The sequence below is a fragment of the Diuraphis noxia genome, unplaced genomic scaffold, assembly GCF_037042655.1.
Source record: "Diuraphis noxia isolate RWA-SAM2 unplaced genomic scaffold, SU_Dnox_SAM2 contig0003, whole genome shotgun sequence".
NCBI lineage: Eukaryota > Metazoa > Arthropoda > Insecta > Hemiptera > Aphididae > Diuraphis > Diuraphis noxia.
Window position 1 is genome coordinate 6,379,278 of NW_028301713.1, and position 11,093 is coordinate 6,390,370.

Here is an 11,093-nt window from a genome sequence, read left to right on the forward strand (position 1 = left end):
AATAGATGGATAATGAATTAAAGAAAAATATATTATGCTTTAAATAAAAAGTGTGAAATAGTTTAATCTAAGCGAGTTAACGCATGCGCTAATATCAGAACTAGTAGTAGAAAAATGAAATACGGTGTTCAATAAAGACGTAGAATGACAATAATTTAATTTTTATAATATCTGCAGTGGCGTAGCCAGGATTTTTTTTAGGGGGGGGGGGGGGTTTAATAACAGAATACATTTTACCACGACCAAATGATTGTATTCCTATATTATAAACATTATATTTTTGATATAAATACATCTGAGGGGGAGGGTTATAACACCCAAAACCCCCCCTGGCTACGCCACTGAATATCTGTATACACTTTAAAAACACTTAAGAAATCTGAAACATAACACGATGTGACACTTGGACGGTAGTACACTGACTGATTTCATATTGCTCTATGCACTACTTTCTGGCTGAAATTCATTGACAATACTCGGACATGTCTGTACAGGCTAGTACAGGCGTGTTGTAGTCGTACAATATTGTTATATTATAAGGCGTGAGGATGGGTAGCGGGGGTGAAAATATAATATAGGTTGGTAGTCTATTGGATTGGAATGTTTTAATGTTTATATTATATAAGACTAATGTGTAAGAGTTCAATGTGTGTGTAATTGAATGAACAAAGGTCTGGGCGGCTGGGTAGGTGGTTGTGTATTATTTGGAATACTGGAAACGTGTGTGTGTGTGTATGTGTTTGTGTGTGTAGGTGAGTGTGTGTGTGTGTGTGATACATTCGGGTGTATAACGTATGCTTTAGCGAGATGTTTATTGTAAAATATATGTGTATGTGTGTGTGTGTGTGTGTGTGTGTGTGTGTGTGTGTGTGAGAGTTGCGCGTATGCGTGTATGTGTATATGAAGGGGTGGTCATATATTTGATCGGTATGGGAAAAAAATATGTCGGTCAAGTGACCGATTTAGTATATACAAATGTACGTCAGAATATTAAATATTTTTTTTTTTTAAAGGGGCATAATAGGGGAGGTAATGTATTTTATGGGGAAGTGGTAAAATGTAGATCGCGCACGTACGCGATCGGGCGGCGGTCGTGATTCATTTAGGTTAATATGTGTTGCGTATTGCCTATATTGAGTAATTAATACACGTTTGGGAGGTGCATGTACTTCGAATTGCCTATACTGAGGTGTCTATCCTTTTACATGTAAAATTTAAGGGGGAGGTGCTCCAGAACATACATATTTATACTACTTATATCTTTAAAAAATTCTAAACATAAATTAGACAATTTGCCAACAGCACTAAAATAACCACCTTTATTAAATTTTGACTGAAATCCACTATTTATTGTGGGACCACTAATATTTGCAGAATAACTAACTGTACCTTTAATTAAATTACATCTTCCAACATTATCAATTCTATCTATTTCTTTACTATGTTTTTTAACACAAATCCATTCAAACAAAAATGAAACAAAATTATCAACTAACAATATTTTTGAACCTGATGGATAATTACAACCATCTTCTTGTAAAACACGGCCAAAAATCTGATATTTTGCTTTTTTAATATTTAAAAAACTATTTTCTTCCTTTATATTAAAAGTTGTTATCTAATTTTCAGAATTCAGATTAGATATAGATATAGGCCTGTCGCCGCCGCGACAACGCGCCATAGTACCAACGACCACACACACACACACACACACACACAATCACCTGTTTTGTCATATTATTGTTGTATTTACGTATATTTTATTTGTGTCCCGTGTGAATTATTCAATTATGTAATATGTAGATTAAATGTTATCGCTCGCCGCCGCCGCGCCGGCTACGTGAATATTTAACACGGCCGCCGTGAATCTGTCTTCCACCGTACGTTCGTGAGTAAAGACCAACGCGCGTGTTAATATTAACTCATATAATATAATATTATTTTTTTATTATATAAATTTATTACAATTATTATTATATTCTCTCGTGCCGTACGTAGTCGCGTTAACACGGCGTATGCCAAAATATTGTTATATTATATTTCCTCTCTAAATAGGGAAAATTGTGTTTTTTACTATAATCATTGGCGCCAGAAGGGCCTACTTATTCTGTTGTTATATAAATTAAATTATTATACCTCTGTGCTGGCGTGAATCGCCAATTTTATTACCTTTGTGTGTTAACACCTTTTGCGTGTTTTTATTTTTATATTATTATTTATGTAGCTAGGCAGCGGCTGGCCAGCAGTGCACCGACAACCTGTGAGTTTTATTTATATTATTATTTATGCTATAATACATATTATTTAGTTGTTAGGCCAAAAGGGCCATCTATTTATTATTAGTATTTGTTGAGTCATAAGGGCCGTACATTATTTTGTGTTATTATTATTATATTTATTTCTGCCATAAGGGCTATATATATATTATATTTAGTATATTTGTCGTATTTGTTTGGTCATAAGGGCCACGCATTATTTTCATATACACAATCTTTTATATTATTATATTTTGTTGAGCCAGAAGGACTAATTTTCATATTATTTTGTTGTGCCATAAGGGTCAAGTAAAACTTACATTTTTATACTTGTTCGTTTTATACGAGCTAATAGCTCAAATAGCAGCTTCTTATATTATTATATTTTGTTGAGCCAAAAGGGCTAAGATATACCTATTATATCTTAATATTATTTACCTTGTTCGGCCATAAGGGCTTCGATTTATTGATTATTATATTATTATTTGTGTTGATGTGATTTTATTTATATTATATTGTGTTTTATTAAATTGTGTATTATTCAGCAACTCATACTACCTAAACCGTGTTACCATTTTTTTATTATTATTATTTATTTGTAAACACACATTACACACCTACACATATACACGCTTAGAGACAAATACACATAACACACAACACACATTACGTAGCTCGACAGTATTTGCCCGGCGATCCCGACCACTGCTGTTCGAGCTATTGCACCACTACACACCCAGCTATTCCTCGTATATTCAAGATCTAGGTGTTAGTGGCAACTTTTAGGTGTTCGGCGTTCGCGTATTATTTTTATATGCTGCCGACCCGTACATTTTGGTGACCTCGACGTGATGTTCATTGCTATCACACATTTTACTCATAATCGCGTAATTATTGTTATTGGTAATTATTCAGACCTGCTCAGCTCGTTGAATGTTATAAATATTATTATTGAGAACCATTAATCACTTATTCTAAATATCGGTCTTGATATTATTATATTATAGTATTCAAGAACAAGGTCAATCACCTCTCGTGTTAGTTGCTATTATTATTATTGAATGCAAATACGTACGAGTAAATGTGTAATACAGTGTCAATTATAAAATAAATTCAATCAGAAACCTAGTAGTGTTGTGAGTATTATTCTTTCTAAATCCGTGATAAGCACTATATATATTATTATATCGTGATTTTGATTTTCTTTTTTTGTCTATAAATATGGTACTTGACGAAAGCGATCTAAAGGTGTTAGCCGATATGAAAAGAAAACGGGGAGTGGTAAAGGCTTCACTGACCCGCATAAAAACGTTTGTCAGCAAATTTGATCCTAGGGAGCAAGCTGTATCATTATTAGAATTTCGGCAAGAAGAGTTGCCCCTGATCAACCGGAAGTTTGATGACATTCAATCACAAATAGAGTTGCTCAGTGTTGACGAAGATGTTCAGGCTGAAGAGGACAGATCAAACTTTGAGCAAGATTATTTCTCCATTAGATCCAAAATACAGGAATTAATTAATCTAGAAAAGTCACACAACACGTCAACCCATAACTCTACATTTTTGACTGGACATCATGCTCAACGTATGCAGTTAACACCCATACCTTTGCCCAGCTTTAATGGAAACATTCAAGACTGGTTTTCGTTTTTTGATATTTTCAAAGCAATGGTTCATAACGAAGATGGCTATACTCCGGCGCAAAAGTTTTTCCATTTGAGATCTTGCTTACGAGGTACAGCATTGGATCTAGTTCAGTCTATTCCAATTAGCGATGTGAATTACGACGTTGTTATTAAACGGCTTATACAACGTTATGACAACAAAGGTCTCGTGATTCAGTCACACATACGTTCGATTTTGGATTGCTCACCTGTCGATGATTCAGTGCCTAATTCGTTACAAAGGCTCCACTCTACCGTGTGCACACATGTTGCTGCACTAAAGTCCTTAAATCAACCAGTCGAATATTGGGATGCTTGGCTGATAACGATAGTTACTGGGCTTTTTGACAGAAGTACAGCTCACAATGGCCGTACAAGGCCAATACACCTTATCTTGTTCATGGATATTAGCATGGTCATAATTAGCAAATATATTTTCCATTTATAAGAAAAAAATGTATTAGTATATACATATATATATAGTTTATAATTCCGAATAAAATCTAAACATAAATGACCACATATAGATTGATCATTATAATTTTGCAATTGTTCAGTGTTGTAATATAAATTATCTTTTCCTAAATAATTTACAATTTCTTTAATTAGAATTGAATCTCCACAAGAGTCAAAATATACCTTTTTCTTATAATTTTTTAACCACGCCACCCAATGTGAACCAGATTGATTAGAATTATTTAAGTTTAATATTCCACATTCATTTTTCCAAGGCACTGCAGGTAACTCATCTTTCATAAAACAACCTCTACATTTTTTTATATTTTTTCCTACTTCAATAATATCATAATTAGTTAATGGTTTTATTTTTTCTTTTTTTTTAGTCCTGAACCAATTTGTAAAGTCTTAATATTTTTAACATTCTCTTCCATTGCTTTATCATGTCTTTCTGTTTCATCTCGTTTTAATTCTTATCTTTTGCATCGATAATGGTATTTGCAATAGCACTAGCACCTCCGGCTAATGCACTAAGGGCTCCTATACCTGCTATAATAAGAGGTAAAAACCCACCGTGACACGTCATTTGATCCGATAAATAATATCCGGCGACAAATGATCCGGTAGATAATAACCCGGCGACAAAATAACCGGCATCAAAAATATCCCGTGACAATAATAACCGGCGATAATCAGTTTTCTGGTTTTCGTGTTGTATACAGCACATTAAAACCTGTAAGGTTTTATCAAACGTTTATTGACTAAAGTTTTACTTTTAATAAAATTAAATATGCCACTCACATTTGTTAAGAGTCAAAAAGGCAAAAAACTTTTATTATTAGGTACATGGTTATTTACATAATATACATCAAAAATACGATGAAAAAATTGTGTGGCGTTGCACGGACTACAAACAATTTTCTTGTAAAGGCCGATGTCATACTACAACAGACAGTGAATCAGGTATTAAATTATTTTTAATTAAATGCAATTAAAATTTAAAAAAAAGTACAATAGTCAATAATACACGTTAAATACCCGACTAAAAATAGAAAAGTTTCGATAACACTATACAAGTCATAGTTTTAGATTACCTAACCAAAAATATGTAAAAAAAACTTGTTTTTTTATTATATTATTATTTTAATATTTTACTAATAATAATTACTAAATAAAATGCAATTAATAATAATTTGTATAACTAGAGCCAGGATTTGTATATTTTTATACAATTTTTATATATTATTATATTATACCTATATTATTGTAATATATATAAATTTAAAAAAAAATTCAAGGGAGTTAATAAAAGAAACGGATCATTGTCATTCACCAAATATTGCTCAAGTCGAAGCTAAAAAGGTGGTTAATTCTATGAAAGAAACAGCTGCAAATGAACAAAAAAACACAAGAAGTATTATCAGCGAAAATCTCGTAGATGTACCTGTTCCGGTAATAGGACAATTACCTACAACTAAAGCGTTATCTAGAATAATTCAGAGAACACGAGTAATAAAAGAAAATCCACCAATTAATCCTAGCCACGTAAACGATTTGATCATTCCTGATTTATTTAAATATTCTAAGAAAAATGAATTATTTCTAACTTATGACAATGAAAATAATGAAAACAGAATTCTAATATTTTCGACTCAAAGTAATTTGATTGAGCTTCAAAAATCCGATAATTGGTTTGGCGATGGAACCTTTAAATCGGTCCCATCTATTTTTTTACAGTTGTATACTATACATTTTCATAAAAACGAATCTGTATTACCATTAGTTTACGTTTTAATGACTGATAGAACAAAAAATACATTATACAGAAGTATTAAATCAATTATTGAAATTTAAGCCCGATCTTGATCCAAAGTCAATACAAATTGATTTTGAGCAAGCGTTTATTTCAGCATTCCAAGACATTTTTCCTAATGCAAAAATTAATGGATGTTTTTTTCACTTTTGTCAGTGTGTTTGGCGTAAAATACAATCGTTAGGATTACAAAAAATGTATTCTGAAAACTTAACATTTGCTCTTCAAGTAAAACAGTTGTGTGCTTTGGCGTTCGTACCTGTACACGATGTAGTATATGCATTTGAAGAACTTATAGAGTCAGAATACTACATAGAAAACGAATCTCTTTTCCAGCGCATCCTGAACGACTTCGAAGACACTTGGATTGGACGTCCTGTACGGAGGAAAAGAAGAAGGAATATTTTCCTTCAAATATATGGAATGTATATGAAAATGTTTTAATGAAACGACCAAGAACAAATAATGCAGTAGAGGGGTGGCATAATGCATTTAATTCTTCCATAGGGGTTCATCATACAACAATATGGAAATTTATTAATTTTATTAAAACAGTACAAAACTTGGTAGAAGCTAAAATAGAAAAAAATAACTTAGGAGAAAGCCATGCATCAAAAAGAAAAAAATATAAAGATTTGGACCAGCGAATAGAAACTGTTGTATTAAATTACCAAAGAGGAGATATATTAAATTATTTAAAAGGTATTGCTCATAACTTAAATTTTTAATCATAAATTATACATATTTATCATATTAACCTAACAATTATTATACTTGAATTTATATTTATATTATAATATTATATATTTTTTGACTGTCAATAATTTTGATTTCATATAATTATTATTTGTCATAGAAAAACAGTTACATTTATATTTTTATTATAATTATTTTTTGACCCAATAGTTTTGATTTTATATTATTTATTTATCATTGAAAAACAATTTATTTTTATTTTTATTGTAATATTATATTTTTTTTGACTGTCAATAATTTTGATTTCATATAATTATTATTTGTCATAGAAAAACAATTACATTTATATTTTTATTATAATTATTTTTTGACTCAATAGTTTTGATTTTATATTATTTATTTATCATAATATAAACACCGGACATTTTTAACCCGGTTAATTTGTGTACAGGATATTTTTGCACCGGATCTAATGACGCGGATCATTTGTCGCCGGATATTATTTACCGGATCAAATGTCGTGGAACAAAAACCCACCTACTTTATCCTTATTTACAAATTGAGATTTTGTCATTTTTAATCTCACACCTTTTTTATTATTTTTAGCATTAATTAGTTTATTTTTTTGTTTATCAGTTAAATTAAATATATTTTTACCATTTCCAATCCGTGTATGTTTTAATTGAATAACTACATCAATCTTATTTTCATAAGCTTTTAATGCTTTTTTATTTTAGAATCATTCAAATCTAAATTCATTTAATAAGAATTAAAATGTATTAAAAAATTAAATAAATCCCATACCAAAATATCTCTTTGCTTTCATTGCATTTGTGGTGACAAAAACAGCTGTTTTTTCACCTATAGATGCATCTGAATCTAAAAATCTATCCCATGCTTTATTTTCCAAAATTTTATCTCCAATATGTCTTGTTTTAATATCTTTATGTTTTTTATAAAAATAATCATGTTCCATTGCTGTGTAGCGTCCCAGCATACAGGAGGACAAACACATGGTGTTGAGGTAGATGGATTGAGTGTAATAAGTATAACAATTTGATTTATGATTAGTTATTATTTATTTATTTGATTACTATGTAAATAAAACACTTTTTACTGCACAAATGATTTAGTTGAAAATATTCTAAGTCCGAATAATTAATTTGGACTGGTGTCTGGCGTGAAGGTGCTTGCACTGACTCTGGTGGCTCACGTCTGAATTGGGTCTAATCGGGGCTCTCCTATATAGTCCATATAGTCCTAATCCCTGCGTTTCCTCTCCTATCGATAAGATAAGTATGTGTCCATGGTCGAGTCGTGCAAAAGCGTACGTGTGTAATTTTATGATATCGCAGCTTCCCACGCTCGTGCGACTGGTCGGTCCACATCCCGGTTATTCGCGATACGTAATCTCAATAACCAGATGACATTATTCCTCTCTTTAGGTGTGCCCGTTTAAACTATGATTTCATATTTAGCGTTTCGTTAATTAAATTTAACGATGCTGACACTATGATTTTATCTCGGGTTTCATATTTAACATCTCGTAGAATTAAACTTTGACGATGCCGAATTTCCGAGAAGTCTAGGAGTTCGGCCTTCGACACAGCTATTGAGGTCCTACACTAACATAACTGGTTGGCGAAATCGTACGCCCCAAGGACACTTAAGTATATTTACGTGTATATGCGGTTTTATATGTTTTAGCGGGACGTCAGTACATAGCAGCTGCCATATCTAGTTTATTTACTGGTTTTTTTATTTTTTTTCTAAATCAGTAAAAGGACCAAGATACATGCCAATGTATTTCTAGCATAAATTTACTGTTTAAAAGATTATTCATAAGACCTGATCCTTCTACAATTTTTTCAAGCAAACTTGTTACATAAGATATTAAATACTCAATTCCTTGTGGGGTATTAACTATTCTTTCTAATTCAGAAGTAAAAAAATGCACAATACTAATTTTTTCATTATGAAAATTATTATGGCCTGCTTTTTCTTCACTAGCAATAAAATTTAATAATTCATTTAAATTATGTATATATTTATACTCAATACGATCTTCTGAATACTTTTTTAAACCATCTCTTTCTTTTTCTTCATCTTTTTTTGGTAATCTCTTTTTTTCCTTTTTGGCTACATTTTCAGGTAAACTATGCCTAATAGGTTTAATCATTTTCAAATATTTTTCTCCTTTACTTGATTTAACAAGCCAAGTTTTTTCATCATTATTTTGATACATTGAATCAGTCTAAATTAATATATCTTTATAATTATTGTCGAAATATATTTCTGTATAATAATTAGGGGTTGCATACACAGAATAACATAATGAATTAAATAATCCTGTTGCTCCTTCATATGTTTTTCCATTTATAATTAAATTATCACAATTAAATTCTACTACATCTTTTCCAATCATATATTGTTTATTATGAGTATTATAATATAATCCAAAAACTGAATCATTAATTCGAGGTAAATATTTGGTTGTATTTGGACCTAAAGTTATTATATTCTTTGGGGCATATTTTTTTTAATTGGTGACCTTATTTCTAGAGGTGATTTAATTGGAGTATTTGAACCATCTGCCAGCCTTAATATTTCTGGTCGTTTATATGGAACCATAATTTTTTTCATATCTTCGTCAGTTTTAATATTTATTTCTTTAACTTCATTAACTGCATTTACAATATTTTTTAATTCATTTGTTACTGGTCCAAAAGATTTTTCCTTTTCTTCTTCAGCATATATGTTTCTTAAAGCCGCATTTTTATAATCCTTCTTCAGCTTATTTTTAAGTTCAATTATTCTGTCTATTTCCCTAATTGAAACTTTTTTCATTTTTTTCATTACAGAACCTCCTCTTTTTCTATCTTTTTCTACCCTTTTCATTCCTTGTAAAAAAATATTTCTCATATCCTTTATATCCATTTAATATGAAAAAATTTTAATAACCGTTTGCGTTTGCGTTAATGTTTGTGTTAATATCTACGTTTGGGTTTGCGTTTGCGTTAATATCTACGTTTGGGTTTACGTTTGCGTTGCTAAATTTGTTATAAATGTGTATACCTGTTAAATCAATAGATATAAACCCAAACTTATTTTTCCAGCAAGTTGAACATAAAGATTTAAATTTATCAAAAGCTAGATCATTACTCAAAAAATCTTTCCATATTCTCCCAATATAAAAATCTGGCTGCTTAAATATAATTAAAAATTACAATTTGTTCTTATTGCTCTAACAATCTATATGAAATGAATGATTTTCAGTGGAATACATTTTACATTTATTACAGATATGAAAAAATGTTTGATAATGGAAATACATACCATCATTTAGAGTTTGAAGCTGATATTCCAGATAATATTGCAGATAATTTACTAAAAGAATTAAATACAGAATATTTCACATACAAATATATACAATTATCTGATCTAAATATCAATGAAAAAAATAGAATAACATCCTTTAAAAAAATAACTACAAAATACGGAGAAAGAGTTTCTGTTTTATTAAATAATAAACATATACTTATATTACCTTAAATTTGTTAAAACTATCTCTGAACAAGATATAGATAGATATAATGGTGAAATGTATATCATATATAAAGGAAAAAAAGTTCTTGACAATGGGAAATCAATCGATTTGATAGAATTTGAATAACTTATTAACATTTTTTCGCTAATATATGAAATTAATTAAAATCATAAATGGTTCTATTCATTTAGAACATTATATACATAATGAAAAACAAAAAATGTCTATTGGACTTTATGCTTTCTCATTTCCCAGTTCTGATAATTTAATTAAAATTGAAAAAGATTGCCAAATTACAATTATCAATAACATAATTAATATCAATAATATACTAAAGAGCAACTAAATAAATTAATCAGTCCCTTAGTTATATCTTTTGTTGATAAAAAGGTTAAAATTGAAGCCCCATGTTACTATAATCTAGATGAAAACTTAAAAAAATATCTGGGTTTTAAAGATCTAAATTTTATAAAGACAAGTAACAAAAGAATGATTTACTATCCTACTTCAGATGAAAAATATATAAATATAGAGAAACGATGTGAATTTAGATTTAGTCGAAATGGTCAAATCCCGTTAGGTACAATATTTATAGGTGTACATTCATTCATTAAGTGAAATTGAAAATGTATTTAATTCATTCCGAGCTAAATTTGTGGCTG

The 11,093-nt window shown here is 30.0% G+C and overlaps 1 pseudogene; it reads left to right on the forward strand.

Moving 5' to 3' along the window:
• The first annotated feature begins 5,165 nt into the window (after positions 1–5,165).
• On the forward strand, positions 5,166–7,647 carry LOC149056610 (uncharacterized; annotated as a pseudogene).
• The last annotated feature ends 3,446 nt before the right edge of the window (positions 7,648–11,093 follow it).